Source organism: Pseudonaja textilis, chromosome 4, assembly GCF_049901715.1.
Source record: "Pseudonaja textilis isolate UNSWEBS1 chromosome 4, rPseTex1.2, whole genome shotgun sequence".
NCBI classification, from domain to species: domain Eukaryota; kingdom Metazoa; phylum Chordata; class Lepidosauria; order Squamata; family Elapidae; genus Pseudonaja; species Pseudonaja textilis.
In genome coordinates this window covers 64,770,773-64,789,697 of record NC_141993.1, presented here as the reverse complement: position 1 = coordinate 64,789,697, position 18,925 = coordinate 64,770,773, and the positions used below count along the sequence as shown (strand labels likewise).

The window sequence follows — 18,925 nt, the reverse complement described above, 5'->3', positions numbered from 1 at the left end:
ACTCATTCCTGAAGATTCTGCATCTACCACACTGGTCCAGTGCAGGTTGATAGGTGCTTTTCAACTTTGCAATCTAGGACTGAGAGAGAACAACTGGCCCAAAGTCACTCAGATGGTGTCTATCGCTAAGGAAAGACCTTTATCTGGGTCTCCTCCTCCTTATCCAACATCTTCATCACTATACTGCACAAGATTTTTTTAAAATTTTCTCCCTGTACCAATGTAAATATACAAGAAAAGATTGGACAACCATTTGTCTGAGATAGTATAAATACTTGGACAGGGGGTTGGATTAGAAGATCTCAAAGGTCTTCTAATCCTACCCTATGAGTCTAAAATTCTAACATTTTCCAGGTTTCTATACAAGTTTTTTAAAAGGTGGCAGTGCTCTAAGAGTGGCATTAACTTTAATGAGTGGATTCCTTAAAGGTGCAACATCTTTTGGGGAAATGTTGCACCAGTGCAAGTCCTTTTTTAAATTAATTTTGAAGCATATGAGCTATATTTGACAAGCCTTTGCTGTTATTACGATCTGTGAATTCTGCAGATAATTATCAGAAAGCTAATAATGTCCCAACATCTTGGGAAGAAAAGATGCTAATTATATAGGTAAAGCATCACATGACTTGATTTAACTCTCCCCCATCCACTCATGAGTTTTCATATACTTCTTGCTAAATACCTAGAATAGAATTACAATAGCATGGAAGATTGCTTACAATTGTTAAAGAAAATTAATACTCATGGCACATAAGACACCAGTGATAGATAAAAAAGAAGAATCCCTATTGGAGTTTCTTGAAGAAATGTTAGCATTAGATCTACATCAGAAAATCGTACCTTGCACAGGATAAAATAGTTGACAGCTATTGTCTGCTCTGAATATTTTTAGATAGTGGAAATGTATCCATCATATGCAACCAGAACATTTTCAACATAAAATATGAAATTAAGAACTTCTCTGTAATAGCACTTTCTTATGACATTTCACAAAATGTAAGGAAAATCAAAGTTGAAATAGCAGTTGCACACATGAACTATAATACAAATATCTGGCTTGTTCTTTTTATAGATACCGGATAGCAGAGCAGCAATCATTTCAACTGCTCCTTTAAGTACAACTTCAACCAGAGCACCTCCCACCGAGTTATCTATAGAACCTCATAAATCCTATAACAACTCATGGATAACAGCAGTCAGTTTTTGCCTACTCTCTGAAATATCACAGAAATTAATGGATTATTTTATCCCAAAGAAAATAAAAACAAGTAGCTAAGAAGGTTTTGTTGTTCCTGTTTGCAAAGTCATGTCTGACCCATCGCAACCCCATGGACAACATTCCACTAGGCCTTCCTGTCTCTACCATCTTCTGGAGTCCATTTAAGCTCACGCCTTCTGCTTCAGTGACTCCATCCAGCTACCTCATTCTCTGTCATCCCTTTTTTCTATTGTCCTCAATCTTTCCCAGCATTAGGCTCTTCTCCAGTGAGTCCTTCCTTCTCATTAGGTGGCCAGAGTATTTGAGTTTCATCTTCAGGATCTGGCCTTCTAAAGAGCAGTCAGAGTTGATCTCCTCTAGGACTGATCGGTTTGATCACCTTGCAGTCCAATGACTCGCAGGAGTCTTCTCATAGTTCAAAGGCCTCAATTCTTTGATGCTCAGCCTTTCTTATGATCCAGCTTTCACAGCCGTATATTGCAACTGTGAAAACTATAGCCTTGACTATATACACTTTTGTTGTCAGGGTGATGTTTAGCCTTTTAGTATGCTGTCTAGATTTGACATAGCTTTCCTTCCAAGGAGAAAGTGTTTTATTAATTTTTTGGCTGCAGTCCCCATCTCCGGTAATCTTGGAGCCCAGGAAAATAAAATTTGTCACTACCTCTATTTTTTCCTCAACTATTTGCCAGGAATTGAGAGGGCCAGAAGCCAAAAGAAGGTTTAGGACATTCCATATTTTAAAACAGGCTGGGGTAGGATGGCTAATCCTAAATCCTAATCCAAAATTTTTCAATTGATACTACGGTAATAATATAGACTCTTTTGTCTACATAATTAAAATACCAGCACAGGCTTGAGGGAGCAGTCTAGGGATGAAATTTTATGACTAATGGGCCATAATGAATGAATTTTGCATCCATTATTTTGCATCCAATAATTTAAATGCATCCATTTAAATTATTACAGAATTAGTCATTTCAATAGTAGGAATTTATAGTAACTTCCAGCTGTCACTACAGCAATATATCACCAATGAAGACAGCTTTGATATGACCATACCAAATAATCTGGTGAGATATTAAGATCTATAAATTATCAGTTTGGAAATGGACATTACAGATCAGGTTTCCACAATTAGATGGTTCCAGATACATTAGGCTACAGCTCAGGGGTGGGATTCTACCAGTTTGGACCAGTTCTATAGAACCGGTTGTTATGATTCTGCACAGTTCGGAGAACCGGCAAATCACACAACTGGCTGGGCCATCCCCCCACCCCCACCCCCCACCCAGGAGGCCCAGTCAGGAGTGGTATTCAGGGGGTTGGGGGAGGGAGAAGTGGCCTGAGAGCACAGCTGAACCTTCCTTAGGATTGAAGCTTCTATTTTTCAGTGCAGACTCAGGCAGCAGATTGCAGAAATGTAGATCTGGGAGTGAAGCTGTGATTCTGCAAGCAGCTCAATCTGCCTGCCTGCTTTGCCTGATTTTGGGTAAAAGTTGCTCTTTTTTAAAAATAAAAAATTCAATCTTTATATATACATTTACAATATTTACATACAAGCCATGCCCAGCCAATCACATGACCACCAAGCCACACCCACAAATTAGTCCATGCCCACAGAACCAGTTGTTAAGAAATTTGAATCGCACCCCCGCTACAGCTTCTAAAATTCAGATAGTTTAAGGAAAGCTGTTAATGGATCATAATTTTGATTTCAGATCTCAGTGCAGCACAGCAACTTAAGTTTGAGCAGGAAATAAAAATAAATGTTTTCAATGGTCTTCTGAGTGATTCCAGTTTACTCTGTGCCTATTGGCCATTTATGTACCATTTTCCATGGACCCAATCCATCCTGGTTTCCAGTAGGAAAGCGCAAGATCAATGAAAGGATGCTACAGGTAATCTTTGACTTACAATCATTCATTTAGTGACTTTCAAAGTTACAACAGAACTGAAAAAATAACTTATGACCATTTTTCATATTTACAACTGTTGCAGCATCCCAATGGTTATGTGATCAAAATTTGGATGCTTGGCACATGTATGATAGTTGAAGTGTCCTGGGGACATATGATTACCTTTTGTGACCTTCTGACAAGCAAAGCCATTAGAGAAGCAAGGTTCACTTAACAACTATGTTACTTACAATTGCAGTGATTCACTTAACAACTGCTGCAAAAAAGGTCATAAAATGAGGAAAAACTCACTAAACAAATGTCTTGTTTAGCAATATAAATTATGGAGTCAGTTGTGGTCATAAGTTGAGAACTACCAGTAGTCCTGTTCCTCAGTTTTGTCACTCCACATGATCAGAAAGTGGAGTTTGCAACAGCACAGCATAGGGATGGCAGACAGCATTCTTGGGGATTGCAGTGAACTTCCCTTTGGAGGTATGAACCCAGTCAAACCTTAAAAACCTGTTTAAATCTTATCAATTTAAAGCAATTTGGGGAAAAATATGAAAGCTTCTTATAAAGATTCCTGATCTATTCTCTGCAAACCAGAACTTTTACTTGGTACTCTTATCTTGTAAAACATTCTAATTAGTTTTATTGCAAAGCAATCATAAGATACCCTGAAGGGTTCTATCGCATAGACCCTTTATTATTCTTTTATTAGTTGTTTAAAAATATTTAATAAAGGCTGCAACAGAAGGCAAAGCTGACTTTCATGTTTAGCAGATAATCCCTATTTTTGCAGCTGACGCTTAGAACCTTTCAAAATGCTAGCCTGAAACCAAAACAGGTTTGATATTTATGTCCTCCGGTGGCCTAGAGTTGGAGCTCTGGTCTCACAATCAGGAGGCTGTGAGTTCGATCCTAGGCAGAGGCTAATATTTGGAATAGACTCTTCTGCTCAAGCAGGGGGCTGGACTAGATGGCTCCCAAGGTTTCTCTCTTCCAACTCTGTTATTCTATGAAATGTCTAAGTAGTCATGTAGTTTTCTGATAACCGAAACATTTTCCCCCTATGGAGAAATCTTCCCAGTAAATTCAGACTTGCCAGCAAAAGAGACACAACCACCTCCTCCACCAAAAAAGGGGTAGAGAAGGGTCAGGACAGGGTGAAGCTGAGATCTTCCCCAATAAGCTTACAGTGTTGGATAGCACCCAAATCCTAATTAATTTCCACCGCAGATAATCCATTAGTGTTCCAACAAAATAAGCACCTCTTCTGAGCTTGTAGAAATTTGGATTCAGTACAGATGCAGTTTATGTATCTTTGCTACATAAAATTTGCTGGATTGTGTTTTTGTCATTTCCCAGTAATTAATATACTACTGCAAAAGCACTGCTCATGACTTGGTGTTTAGTTGTTGGAGAGAGTTAGATTCAGAAGTGAACCTTTATATTCTTCTGTCCCTGGTCACTGCCATCTGGGCAACTGTGTCATGGAACTTATGTAAGCCAAGATTTATTGAATAAACTTAATATGCTAAGCCAAAACCAAACAAACCATATTATTGGGAGCAACTTAGAGAGAAATCACATGTATACAAAATCAAAGCCAATAGTCTTGCACTGGCAAACAAGGGTGCTGTCAAAATTTACTTTCACTTTGCCTGAATAAGCTTATGGTGAATCTACCCAAGCAAAGCTTAGAGCAGTGTTTCTCAATCTCAGCAACTTTAAGCAATGTAGAATTCAGTTTCCAAAATTCTCCAGCAAATGCTGGGAGTTGAAGTCCACATATCTTAAAGTTACTGGAAAAATGAGAGATGATGTAGACATTTATGAAACCATTTTCCTACAATCTGTCTTATCAGCTGTGGCCTTGACAGAAGCCATGGCTTCAAGAAATAGGTTTGTGTTGTATACTTGTTTTACATACTAGTAATACTGCATTCCTATTGGACAAACACTGCCGCCCAGCGATTGGTAGCTAATAACAGTTATGATTGGCCGTCTAAGAGGCAGGAGTTTTAAATAAATGTCATTGGTTGTGAGCCGCGAGCAGCCGCTATAAAAGGGGCTGCCACGGCTCGAGTTTAGTTGAAGTTACTAACAGTTAAATAAAGAGCTGAACTCAACTCCAGTCTCAAGTCTATTTTGTTCCGGCGATAAAACAATTTGAATGCTATATATTTTTGCTGAGTTTAATTGTGGAGAAAAACCTACACTATGATCATATGGGGCTATGCAGGATGCTACTTATCCATCTTACAGCTATAGGCAAAAACATACAGACAATGTTCATTGAGACAACTTCTCCAGTGAAGGCTAGGAGGAGCAAACTTTACTGTGTCTCAGAAATCCAATAATTATAAACTTGCCAAAAGACTCCCACCTGTTATGTCTCACTTGTATCCACAGGTGAGAATCCAAAGTTCCAGAGTTCAACTATTCAAGCAAAACAAAACCAGACCCAAAAGAGTTAACTGCTCTATTTTCACAGTCCTTGGCAGTCTTCCTGGAATCTGTCTGGCAAGTCTGAATTGTCCATAAATCACGACGGCCGCTTCAAATGTATTCTTCCGAATCCAAAAAGCACTAAAAATTCACTTTGCTTCAAGCAGGGGAGAGGCGTTAACACGGTTCTTATATATCCCCTGAAGGGGCGTGTCAGTCTCTTTAATTAATCCTTGGCTGGACGTCTCTTTTCTAATTGAGATTGACATCTCAATCTTCTCCTAGTCCTAGCATCAAGCCAGCATCGGGCAGTTTCATCATCGCTTGAAGCCTCTGGCACACTTTCCTGATTAACAGTTAACACCTGAGGTGCAATCAGGGAGGGAGTTCCAGAAGAGGAAGACGCCTCTGAAACTTCTAATAAATCAGGCTCATCTCTCAGATTCAACTCCTCCTCCTCCCCCATACTCCTCTCAACATCGCTCAGCAATGCAGGCTCGAATCTCAATGCCAGATCTTCCTCATCACTCGAGTCTACATCTGCTGACTGACCTGGATCAAACCTCGGAGGCACAACACCCACCAATGTAGAGTATATACTGTTGCCCAAGATATAGCACACTACCCCTCTGTAACACTTGATCATGATGTAACAATGCACATGATCAGATACAGTCAGAGTTAATAATGATAATAATTAACCTGCTATGTACAGAGAAAAATTAACCTTTTCCAAATGTACAGAATACATTGACCCAAAGAAAATACTAAGAAGGTTTTTTTTCTACCTAATCTATAAATAGGTTAGAAGAAAGAGGAAGTACAAAAGCACACATATATTCTAAATGTCGCAGGTTTGACTTAAGATTATAACAAAGACAGGTAGGCAGAATGACAATTGCTATCACTGGGCAATTAATTGGCAGACTGGTGGCACAATCTTTCTCTAAACTGCCTTTCTCTCCTTTGCCTTTTAAATATTGGGTCCCTGTAACTGCTCTGTGAACTTGATTCATAAGGAGAGTCCAGACTTGAGGCAAGCAAACAAATATATCCATGTTCATCGCCAGGTAGATCATAACTGATGTTTTTAAAGCCAGAAGTTTCCAGCAATGGCTAAACTCATGATATAATAACTGTCAGAATCATTCACCAATCACCAGTTATTTTTATGTATTATTTAATAATTTTGTTATTTAATTCTATTAATGAAGGGCCAAATTCATTTATTCATAGTGTCACATAGTCTGAAAATCCCTGATTTAATGCAATGTGTAAAACCAGACATGAAAACAAATATGTTCTGTGCACCAAATCTTATTGTTTGTTTATATACTAGTTAACCTAAGTCTCCTCTAAGGATTGATTGATTGATGACTAATGTGGTTGTTTGTCCCCTTGTGCTCTTTAGAAAAAGGCAGATTACGAAAAGCCAAGGGAATGTCTGAAAATCTGAAATAGAAGAAATTTTAAAAGGGTAGGAAAGAGACCTGTGTTGACCACACTAATTTATTTGCCCTACAACCTTTTTGGAAAACCTCACAATCCTTTCATCCAGTGAATTTCAGTAGTGTAATTGCCAAAAGTAATGAAAACCAGAGTTATGCAATGGTCAGATCTATTCTCTATTATTATTTCTCAGTCAATAATGTTCTTGTGATATGGAAAAAATTAAGAAGAGGGTATTTAGTTCCTGGAAAAAAAAAGTCAGGGTAGAAATCTAAATAATAAAAATAGTGATATTTTGTGCTATTTGAAAGCAGGAATTCCTTCATAAGACTCAAACCTTAGTGACTTAATTGAAAAGAACCAAGATGACCAATGGGGAAAACTGGTAAATCCTAACTAGATACACATGTATAACATGGCCTTGTATCAATCCCTGATTTTTATGATTTTCTTCTGTTGAATTGCTTTTTATATAAAAACATGTTTCAAGATTGAAACTGTACCATTTAAAGCTCAGAAAAGATTCAGAATGACCCATTTCAAATCAGAACAACTCTTTCAGATCAAAACCTTTCACATTCCCAACATTTTGCACACATTACAAACAACAGGAAGTCATCAGGATAAATGTATTGATACTCATTCCCAATATGTTCTTAAGAAAGTAGTAAGATGTATAACAGCAAAAACTTTAACTATAGGATTAACCTGCCAAATTTTGCATTTCAATTTAACCTGGAAGATACTGCCCACATACTGGCACTGCCAACAATGTTTTCATGACAAGGAAGTTATCAGTGTAGCATTTGCAACGAATTAGGTATGATTTTATCATTGGAAGCTGCTGTGGGAAGCCAATCTCAGCATGAGATCCTGAATCAGGATTATAGCAGTTGCCCAATAGATATTCTAGGAGTCAAAGCTCATCACTTGTTCTTCCTCCTCTTCTATTAGACTGACATTTAACTAACACCTGGAAGACTCTGCCAACTGCCCTATGGTGTCTATCTTTGTGAAATCTTCTCAATAAATTAGCTTCCTAGTTTAGAAATGTGAAATTAATTGTAGTCATAGTAGGTTTTTAATCAGTCTCTCTCTTCCTGCTGCCTCATCAATAACTTCTATCTTTATAGAAGCTCTGAAAAAAAACCCAAGAATGATTCATAACTGAGAAGGCACAAAGCCAAATACTCACCACTTCTTCTAGATCTCTGTGTTTAATTTCAACATTTTTTAATTTCCTTCTTTCAACCCTAAAAGTTAAAAATATTATAAGAAGACTTAAAATATATGCAGAGTGTAATGTATACTAAGACCTGTTCTTTGTCCAGACATTTGTTGCATCCTATCAGACTTAAAATACTGTATATGGAGTGAAAGTATGAAATGTAGGTCTGTGCATGGCTTTGATTTCAGATCCAGAAAGATATTTCAAAATGTGGGCCTACAAACACAATACCTGCCTGTAACTCCTTAAAGCCACATCTTTTCCTAGGACTGGGATGGCGAACCTATGGCACACGTGCCAGAAATGGCACGCAGAGCCACTTCTGCCAACACACGAGAGGTTGCCCAGAAGAGCCCCACTGATACCCGACAGCGATTTTCGGGTATCTGTCGTGCATGCGTGGGGGGAGGGGTGTGAGGGAGATGTGTGCGCATGTGCAGAGATGCAGGGGACATGCAGTGGGGGTCTCACATGCATGCACAGAGATGCACGGGACTCACAGGGGGCGTCACACACACATGTGCAGGAGGCGGGGGCACACACATTGTTTTCTGAGTGCTGGCATGTGAGTGCGCGCACACGAGCACGCATGCAATTTTCAGCACAGGAGCCCAAAATGGTTAGCCACCACTGTCCTAGGTTCACACTGTCCTAGGTTCCTAGGCTATCTTCTTTTGGCAACATGTGACAATGTGATCCCAGGAAATTATGTTTCTATTTTATGCTATTTTAATGAGTTGTAGAAAGGTACTATTTTCATACACTCTGAAATACCTTTCCCAAATAATTTCTGAAGTACAGCAGAGCCCAAGTGAAGGATTCTGACCAGACACAAATTATGTTTCTACTATATTATATATAAAGTACTAATTAGGGAAGTAGTAATATCAAGTTTTCAATCTGAATGGTTACCTAATTTTGCAATATAGGAATTGAAACAATTTAGCTTTTGAAACATGGATTTCTCAAATGATGTTCGGCACAAAGAAAGAGGAACTGAAATTCATCCTTCATTTAAAACACTCAAAAAATAGGAAGGGATAGCCTTTTTTGTTATAAATCCTTTTTCATTCTAAAACAATTGTTAACAAGGAGTTTCAAAGTCTTAAGATGTCTAAGATCACATAGTGAGTAGCATAGATAGTTTATCATTTTCTTAAATTATCTGAAAAAACTTCCAACCTTTATATATATCAACACTCTGCCAGAACAGAAATTCTACTACTGACAATAATTATAGTGCAAATGCTTCTTCTTCCTTGAAATAGTTTCTATCTTTTAAACCAGCAATTCATGATTTTACAAATATAGTGGGCTATCTATTGCAGTTGGGAGTGCAGTGGTATATACATGTAGAACTTTAATCTGTCACACAATAATTAATTATTGAAGAATAAGAGGTATACATGAATAGAATACAATCCACATAAGCCATATAAGCAACAGCCTTCATCTTTGGGAAGAGGAACAAATAACACGACAAATTTTGAACATTGGAAGATTGGGTAGTGAAGCAAGAACTTCAATGTACTTGAAACTTGTGTCAAAAAATAACCAAGCACTGCAGTTTCATAAAGCTGCTGGTGGAATCTACTCAAAGATCTGAAAGAAATTTACAGTAGGTAATTTCTTATTTGCAAAATGTCTAAAAAAAGCAAAAACTAATAATTTTTTTTCTAAATTATAAAAAAGAAAAAAAGTTGGAGCATTTATCTATTAAAGAACTTTAAAATTTAGATATGGTATTAACCAGAGGTGGTATTCAGCAGGTTCTGACCAGTTCCGGAGAACCGCTAGCGGAAAATTTGAGCAGTTCAGAGAACCGGCAAATACTACCTCTGACTGGAGATTTTACAGTATCCTTCCCTTGTCACACCCACCAAGCCACACCCACAGAACCAGTAGTAAAAAAATTTGAATCCCTCCACTGGTATTAACCACAAACTTCAGAGCATTACATGTATTCAAAGAGAAAAGATTAAACCACAATTTTTCTAACTCCTTTCAGTGGATAATAGGGTTTTAGTAAATGAAATCACAATTAAAAAGAAAATCTCTTAAAACTGATTCTGCCTGACATTAATCTAGCATTATTTCTAGTGCAACAAACACCTGAAAGTCTGTATCCTGAGAAAGTAATGAACAAGATGACAAAGCCTTGGCTAAGAGCTACAAATATTTATCATTACATATGAATACTGAGAATCTCAGAATTCATTTTACAAATCAAATTTTATATACTAAAATTCAATCACAATTATGTCCATTTGTGTTGCCAGAGCCATCATGCAAATGGGCCATCACTTTCTTATCACTTTAAGCTAGCTAAAAGTGTAAATTGCTTCCAACAGTTGGAATAAATATTTCTTAATACTGATAATCCTATCTAAGCAGTGACAGTAGTTTGTAGGGAGATCAAGTGGCATGTAATGTGACAGTGTAGGAATACAGCCAGGGGTGGGCTTCAAAAATTTTAGCAACGGGTTCTCTGTCCAGTTGCTGGGTGGGTGTGGCCATGGTGGGTGTGGCCTAGTTGGCCTCCTGCACCACGGTGGGGTGATGGTACATTATTGCCCTCCCTGGGCTGTGGATCAGAAGTGGTATTCAGCAGGTTCTGACCAGTTCTGGAGAACCGGTAGCAGAAATTTTGAGTAGTTTGGAGAACCGGCAAATACCACCTCTGACTGGAGATTTTACAGTATCCTTCCCCTGCTATGCCCACCAAGTCATGCCCATAGAACTGGTAGTAAAAAAATTTGAATTCCACCACTGCTGCGGATGCTTTCCTCAAGCCTCCAAGAGGGTGAAAATGACCTCCCCAGGCTCCAGAGGCTCTCTGGAAGCCAGAAATGGCCTATTTCTGATCTTCCTGAACTTCTGGGCGGCCCGGTTTTCACCCTCCCCAAGCCTCCATGTATGTCCTGCACTTACCTGCATCCAAACAGGCCATGTGGGGACTCCCACATGGGCGGGGGAGGGCCAGCCAGGAGTGGGAGTTGGGGGTTCTCCGAACTGCAGAACTTTAGCTAGAGAATCTCCCAAACCCCTGTGAACCCCCAGCAGCCCACCCACCACACCAGGATACATGTCACAAAGATAATCAGTTATTTCTAATTCAGTTCATTTTTTGTTAATTTTTTAGGACGACATCATAGAAACCAATCTCTATTTCCTCTTTTGACTTTACAAACTAATAATTCCCTCCTATGTCTGAGGCTAATGTTTCTGACCATAAAACTAGCTTTTTCTAACAGCACAGAATCCCCAAAAGGGCTTCCAGGAAAGGAAAATATTTGATACAACATCCTTCCAACATTGCCATTCAAACTATTATTAACTCTATCCCACTCTTGAACTTGATGTAGATAGAATACTATTCTATGCATATAACAACCAAATGAAGAAGGGAAGATGCAAACATTACTTCTTCTTTTATTCCCTTATGCTAAAGGCTTAGCAGAGTATTGGGGTTGTTGGAGATTCCAACTTTACAAGAATTCCATTGTAGAAGAACAAAAGGATTGTCTAGTTTGATTTTGGAAAAATGCTACATGTATTATTTCATGATTTCATGACAGGCTTAGCACCATGTAAATCATTACCCCAGGTTCCCATAACATGTTTAAAATGTAAAGCTTTCTTTTGAGCTTGAGTCTTGCCGATTTCAAATGCATCTCTGTGTCATTTTCTTGGCAAAAGCACAAAAGCAATTAGGAAATATAATTTACAAATATTTCCTATGTCTTTGGAAGTAAGGAAACACATTTTTGGACATACTACAGTAAAATAATGGTAAACATCCGAGAAACACTTGTTTCTCGAATGTTTACCATTACTTTAATATCTGCTTCTCAAATGTTTACCATAACTTTAACTTAGACCCTTCAGAAAACATGTTCCCTTATTTCCAAAGACATAGGAAATATTTGTAAATTATATTTCGTAATGGTTAGAGGAAATTGCTTTATTGTTTCTAGAAACTAATCTATCCAGTATGATTCTTGCATTTAAACATTCTACAGATGGAAAGGGGTAATTTATCCTTGTGGTAAATGCTAGTACCTACTGTAAATTATGTAACCAAAGCAGTGTGTGTGTGTGTGTGTGTGTGTATGAATTGCCATACTGGTTACCTTATCTCTTCTTATTCAAGGTAATTTAGACCCAACTTCCTACTGATTAAACCCATATATCCAATCCAACATCTCACTTTAGTGCTGTTCCTTGAACTGTAAAGTGTTTATTGGTAACAAATCAGCAGATAATCCATTTCCAAGCATAGACAATAAATGTATGTTCTCTACTTTCCCATTCAGTAGTTGCTTACAGAAGTAGATGATGTGGAAGAAAATATACTGGTGACTAATCTTTTCATATATTTATAGCTACAGTTTGTTTATGTGTGTGTCTTCTTTATTATAACATTAATGTCCTGCTTTCCACTCAAAGCTTCATTTTCAGGAGTTGCTTTATTCAGGACAGCAATTCATCATGAATAGTTTGGATTTAGTAAACATGATAAAAGAACCTAGTTATGTCTTATGCTAGGACTGAGACCTGAAGCTTAATAGTCCCGATTCCAAAGTTTTAAGCAATATATTGTTTAATAATACAATATAATTGGACAATGTATGTATTATTTTAATATATAAACAAATGTTTGTTTTAAATGCCAAAGAATCCCAGTTATATCCTTATGATTTTACAATTACCATCAGTCAAGAGTATGGAAGAAGAGTTTTTAGTTACATTAAAAGCTCTAACATGACTGAAGATTATTTAGGTTGGTGACCTGAATATTCAGGTGGCTATCATAGGTAACACACATTTGGAATCTTTTGTAAACATGAAATGGAAATATTTTTGCTGTATTTTGCCTGAAATTCAACATCAATGCTAGGTATTTTTTACTGTATAGTAAGTGCCACTTAAATGCCAGAAGGCTGCAGAATTTTTCAGCTGGCAGTTGAAATTAGTCTCTGCCAATCCTTCTGAGCATTCATCTTTTTCTTCCTTTCTTAACAATAATAAAACACTCTTGAAATATAGTCTGTTCATTGCCAGAATTTGGGATCCAGGCGCCTTTCATCAAAATTGGCTCTTTAGAGTAGACTCCCTGAGTTGACTTTATATTTTGTTTCAAGAGTTGTCAGCTATGCAGATGTCTTTCAATTGCTTTAGAAATCCTGTTTTCCCTCTATGGGTAAAGTTGTAGCCAAGAGATGTCATATCCCAAAGCATTTTGTCTGAACTGTCAACAGCAGCCATACTGAATGCCTCTAAAAGGTTATTTCCAATCCCAGCATACACTTTGCAAACAGAATTTTCACCTTGGCTCCTATATTCTCCTTCAGCCTTTGGCAGCAGTTATTCAGACACATTGGAGCATCCTGCCATGCATATTAGTAGATCTGCCTGTAGAGTGAAGTGAATGGATAGAACTTAGCAGTTTTCCAAATATCCAGTAGTAACTTTTAATTCTAGGACTGCTAGTTTACAAAGGACAAAAGCATGATGAGTAATTAAACTTTTATTTAGTTTGCAATTGATTCAATTTCCCCAAAGTGGTGCCTTCCAGAAATGTGGTATGTGGAGAGCAAGTAGCTAAAGAAAACAGTTGCTATCTTTGTTTCAGCTAAGAAAATTTCAGTGACATAAACTTTCACTACTGCTTGGAATGCATTTGAATGACAGGTCCAAAATATAGGTAATTTTCCATTTTATTTCAAAGAGCTTCCTAAATAACCTCCCAAAGTACAATATGTTCTCAAACAGCCTATAAGATAAATGAAATCCAATTAAATAAGTGAGGTATTTTATCACTGCACCTTTATGGAGCAAACCTTATTACCTTAAAATGGTTGCATGGTACTCACCCATTCATATTCAATTAAAGTTAGGAAGAGCCAACCAAGCTTCATAGTTATCATCTCTGTTAATGTCAATCTTTGGAGTAGTCCCCAAATGCCACCAAAGGCTATTTACTAAATTGCACATTTTTGAAGTGACAGGAAAATTACTAGGAAGACTGCTGAAAAACCCGAGGAACTAAACAATACATCTCAATATATTATGTATTAAATTTCTTGCAATCATGTTCACAGAGGTATAATTGTTGTATACAGAAACCAGTTAGATATCTGCTGAATAGTATGACTGAGATTTTTTAAATTCCCATTCATCCCTAATAGGACTCTGTGCACTGGAGTTTAAACATGCATTTACAGAAAGTGGCATAAAACTAAATAAGATAGAAACACATTTAGGAGGGGTGAGTCTCACTTATACACAGCTGGACTTCTAAGTCATATCATTTACAGCACAGTGAGCCACAGAGTAGTTCTTGCAAAAATGATATGGTTGGGTCTTCTTGCTAGTCTTTTTTTTGGGGGGACAGCAGCAGCTCTGAAGGAACTTCCAAGGTTAAAGTGTCTTTTTGTCAAACAAGCCAATTTGAAATGACATACGAGATTAACAGAAGGCAAGCTTCAGAGGCACACTTTTCAGGAAGAGATGCACAAATCTGCCTTGTCTTCACAAATTCCATTGGAATAGTGCCTAGCATTGACTTTTAGCATGGTGATACTTTCATGGGACCATTTTAGGCAAAGCATGGGGAAAGTGCAGGGGTGGGATCCTAGGCAATAACAACCGGTTCGGTGAGCGCATGCTTTGTGTACTTGCAAAACAATTTCTCCTGCAAGCAATCACCATGTCCTGCTGATGTGCGACACTCAGCTGTGCCATGCAAAGCAAATAAGGTAAGAATAAAGGACAGCCTAGAGTCCAGACAGGTGGGTGGGCCCAACCAAAGAACAGAAGATCTTCAGAGAGAAACGGTTTGGTGTAAGCTGCTCTTCAGAGCTACTGGTTCTATAGAACTGGGCCAAACCGGTAGAATCGCATCCCTAGAAAAGAGTAACATCAGAATTATATAGTGGCATGTTCGAAAATTATAAAAGCTTTCTTTTAATTGCACATAAGAAACAGATACATCATGATGATGATGATGATGATGATGATGATGATGATGATATCCATTCAGTCATGTCTGACTCTTCACAATTCTATGGGTGAGATCTGTCTACATCTTCTGATCTTGTACTACTTCTTTGAGTTAATCTATGCTCTGGCTGGTGTCAACAGAACTTAAGGTCCATTCCTACTTGCCTAAACATAATTTACTGTTAAATATAACTTGTATTGCTTAGAACCTTGACATTTATTGCAGTCATTAACTAGCACAAACTGTGAAGGCGATCTGGCTGCAACATCTGTCACCCCATTGTTCACTCAGGTTGTTTCAGCTGATCTGGCTGACTAGGTGGGTATCCCATCCTCTCTCATTACACCATGTGCTGGAATAATGGCAGCTGCAAGCTTGATAAAATACTGTAAGACCACTATCCCAAATAGAAAGAGTATACTGTTTTTTTGATCAAAGGTATACAATAGCTGTACCCCTCTGCTAAAACCTCCAAATGAACTCAAGGTCCAAGAACAACATTGGGTATCATAAAATGTATGTATTTATTTTATTTATATGCCACCTTTATTACTTTTACAAATAACTCAAGGTGACAATCATATCTAACACACCTTCCTCTTCCTGTTCTCCCCCACAACAACCCTGAGAGGTGGGTTGGTTTGAAAGTGAGTGACTGCCCAAAGTTCATCCAACTGGCTTTCATGGCAAAGGCAGGGCTTGAACTTATGGTTTCCTGATTTTTATCCTTGTGCCTTCACCATTAGACCAAACTGGCTCTTGAAATTGTAAACAATGGTAGTAGTGTTATCTTTGTAATATTGGTAAAATGGTAGACAACTGATAAAACATATCTTTATGACTATAATGAATGCCAAAAAATCTGAAAACTATAGCTTCATAGATTGCTGGTCCCCAATCTGGTTTAAATTGACTTTCTATGTTTAATAGAAACAATAGTCTTATAAATGCAGTATCTGGCATAAAATAGTTGTTAATTTCTGTATGAGTGAAAGATAGAAACATAATTAAATGTTTGTTTTCTCAAGTTTTCGCGAGTACTTACATGTATGGCATTCAACTTTGTTTGGGTATTTTCCCACATCATTGTAGTTGTGCTTTTAAAGTTGTAGCAACGTTTCGGCAGAATCTCATCTGCCATCTGCCGAAACGTTGCTACAACTTTAAAAGCACAACTACAATGACGTGGGAAAATACCCAAACAAAGCTGAATGCCATAATTAAATGTTGCATCAACATAAAAGGAGGGTGTAACCCAACACACAGGCATATACTCAGAATAAATATTCTTATTTTCTGAATCTGGCACCATAATTTTAGTAGAAATGCCAGTATAACTTTGGAATCACAAAGACAGATTTAGGTTAAATCTGCAGAATTCAGCAGAAAAATAAGCTTCCTAGAGAGCATGTATAACTTTTTATAATTTTGCCAGGTAGACATCTATCCAAAATATTAGAGAAAAGCATGTTCTATAATTAGGTGGGTTGAGCACTGAGGAAGGAAGCAGTGGCAAATCTAGTTTTCTACCTCTGTCGAAGCTCAGAAAACTATAAACTAAATGGCCTCTTTCAGGACTTCTGAACTAGCTTGCTAGTTCAAATGTAGTAGCAGAAGCTATTATATCACAGTTTCTTAAAGTACATAAGTAACTCTTATCCCAGCTGACATTGTACATGGAAGGAGAAGGGGCACCATCTGGTCTATCACTAAAATAATAAAATACCTTACATTCATGGATTAATCTTGATGTGAAGATCAATCAAAATGCATACTATGTTCCCATATCCACATTTCAGCAGAGCTATTGCCAGAAGAGTTGTGAGTGTGGTTCTTCATTTGGTTCACTAAAAAATAATAATAATAATAATAATAATAATAAGAAGAAGAAGAAGAAGAAGAAGAAGAAGAAGAAGAAGAAGAAGAAGAAGAAGAAGAAGAAGAAGAAGAAGAAGAAGAAGAAGAAGAAGAAGAAGAAGAAGAAGAAGAAGAAGAAGAAGAAGAAGAAGAAGAAGAAGAAACAACAACAAATTTGTTCTGTCAGTTTTGTACTTAGAGGACAAACAAGCAAAAAGTGCATAATACATTCTTGGAACAGGACTAATAGAATGGCATAATATCAAGTGACATGACAGCAGTATTCCGGTATTTGAGGAGCTGCCACAAAGAAGAAGGGATCAACTTATTTTCCAAAGCACCAGAAGACAAGACAAGGAACAATGGATGGAAACTAATCAAGGAGAGAAGCAACCTGGACTTATGAAGAAACTTCCTAACAGTGAGGACAATTAATCAGTGGAACAGCTTGCCTTCTAAAGTTATAGGTGCTTCATCACTGGACGGTTTAAAAAAAGACTGGACCTTTTTTAAGAAAACCCCCTTTTTGAAGTGGTATAGGATCTCCTGCTTGAGCAGGGTGTTGGACTAGAACAGTGGTTGTCAATCAGTGGTCTGCGGCCCACTGGTGGTCCGTGAGAAAATTTTGGTGGTCCACGGAGAAATGTGACCCACAAAGCACTCCCCAAAGCAATTAATCCAGGCTGCGTGGGAACACAAGGCTGTGCTGCCCATATGGCCCGCAGGAACACAAGGCTTGTGTCACTTGCATTGTGAACAACAGGAGGGGTAGTAAGGGAGGGGGGAAAGGGTGGAGAGGGGAACTTGCCCCACTCGTCCCATGCACCTCACCTGGCCACCTGGGCGCTTCTTTCTTCTGCTTTTGGCACGGAAAGCAGAAAAGTCTTTCTTTGTCTCCCCCAAACTCCACCAAAAATGGGTCTTTGGGATCCTGAAAGGCATCCTGCTCCAAGAGGCTGCACTGGCAAAGACTCATTTCTGGCAGAGTTTGGGGGAGATAAAGAAAGACTTTTGCTGCTTCTGCTGCTTTCCTTGCATGAAGCCAAAGTCTGTTTCTCTCTGTCTCTGTCTCTGTCTCTGCTCTCTCTCTCTCTCTCTTCCTCCCTCTCCCTATCGCCCCTGAGAACAGAACTAAAAAGCAGGTTAGGAATGTGGCTGCCTTGGAGGGGGAGGGGTGTGTGAGGGACATGTGTGTGTGTGTGTGTGTGTGTGTGTGAGAGAGAGAGAGAGAGAACATCACCGCCAGCCTTCCGAGGTTAGATTGGATCCCTCTCTCTCTCTCTCTCTCTCTCTCCCTCCCACCGTCAGCAAGCCTGGACTAGAAGACCTCCAAGGTCCCTTCCAGCTCTATTCTGATTGATTGATTGATTGATGCAAATTTCAGAAATTTGATATTAATTTAATTTTTTTTTTTTTGAGCCTTCCAAACATATAAACTAGTCCTGGACATTTTACAACCCATAGCCCACATTTGGCTCATAGATGGTTTCACTCATTGGGGAAAGGGCAGTGTTGGGTGTAAGAGTGAGACAGAAGAATTGGGGGGGGCAGCTGCCCTCCACAACAGTCCCAATTTGTCATGTGGCTCCTTGGGAAAATTTATTGCCCACCCTTGCTATAAACATCTTCCACTGAATCCTCCTCCGTTTTCTGAATTTTGTACCAAGATTTCAACATTTACACCTCAATAATAGTTCCAGAGATTTATTGACAATTTTTAATTTGAAGAGTGCAAGGGAGAGGAATATGCAGCGAACGTTAATTCTTGCTGAGAAAATTTACTAATAAATATAGGAATTTGCTTCTTAACTATT

The 18,925-nt window shown here is 38.2% G+C and overlaps 1 long non-coding RNA gene across 1 annotated transcript in view; it reads right to left on the bottom strand.

Moving 5' to 3' along the window:
• Nucleotides 1-18,925, bottom strand: part of LOC148125868 (uncharacterized) — a 65,993-nt gene that overhangs the window by 17,980 nt on the left and 29,088 nt on the right. Inside the window, exons 3-5 of the long non-coding RNA XR_015743582.1 lie at nt 16,986-17,101; nt 13,579-15,156; nt 8,216-8,273 (exon numbers count right to left, since the gene is read on the bottom strand). This is a non-coding gene — a long non-coding RNA (uncharacterized LOC148125868). The remainder of the gene's footprint in view (nt 1-8,215; nt 8,274-13,578; nt 15,157-16,985; nt 17,102-18,925) is intronic.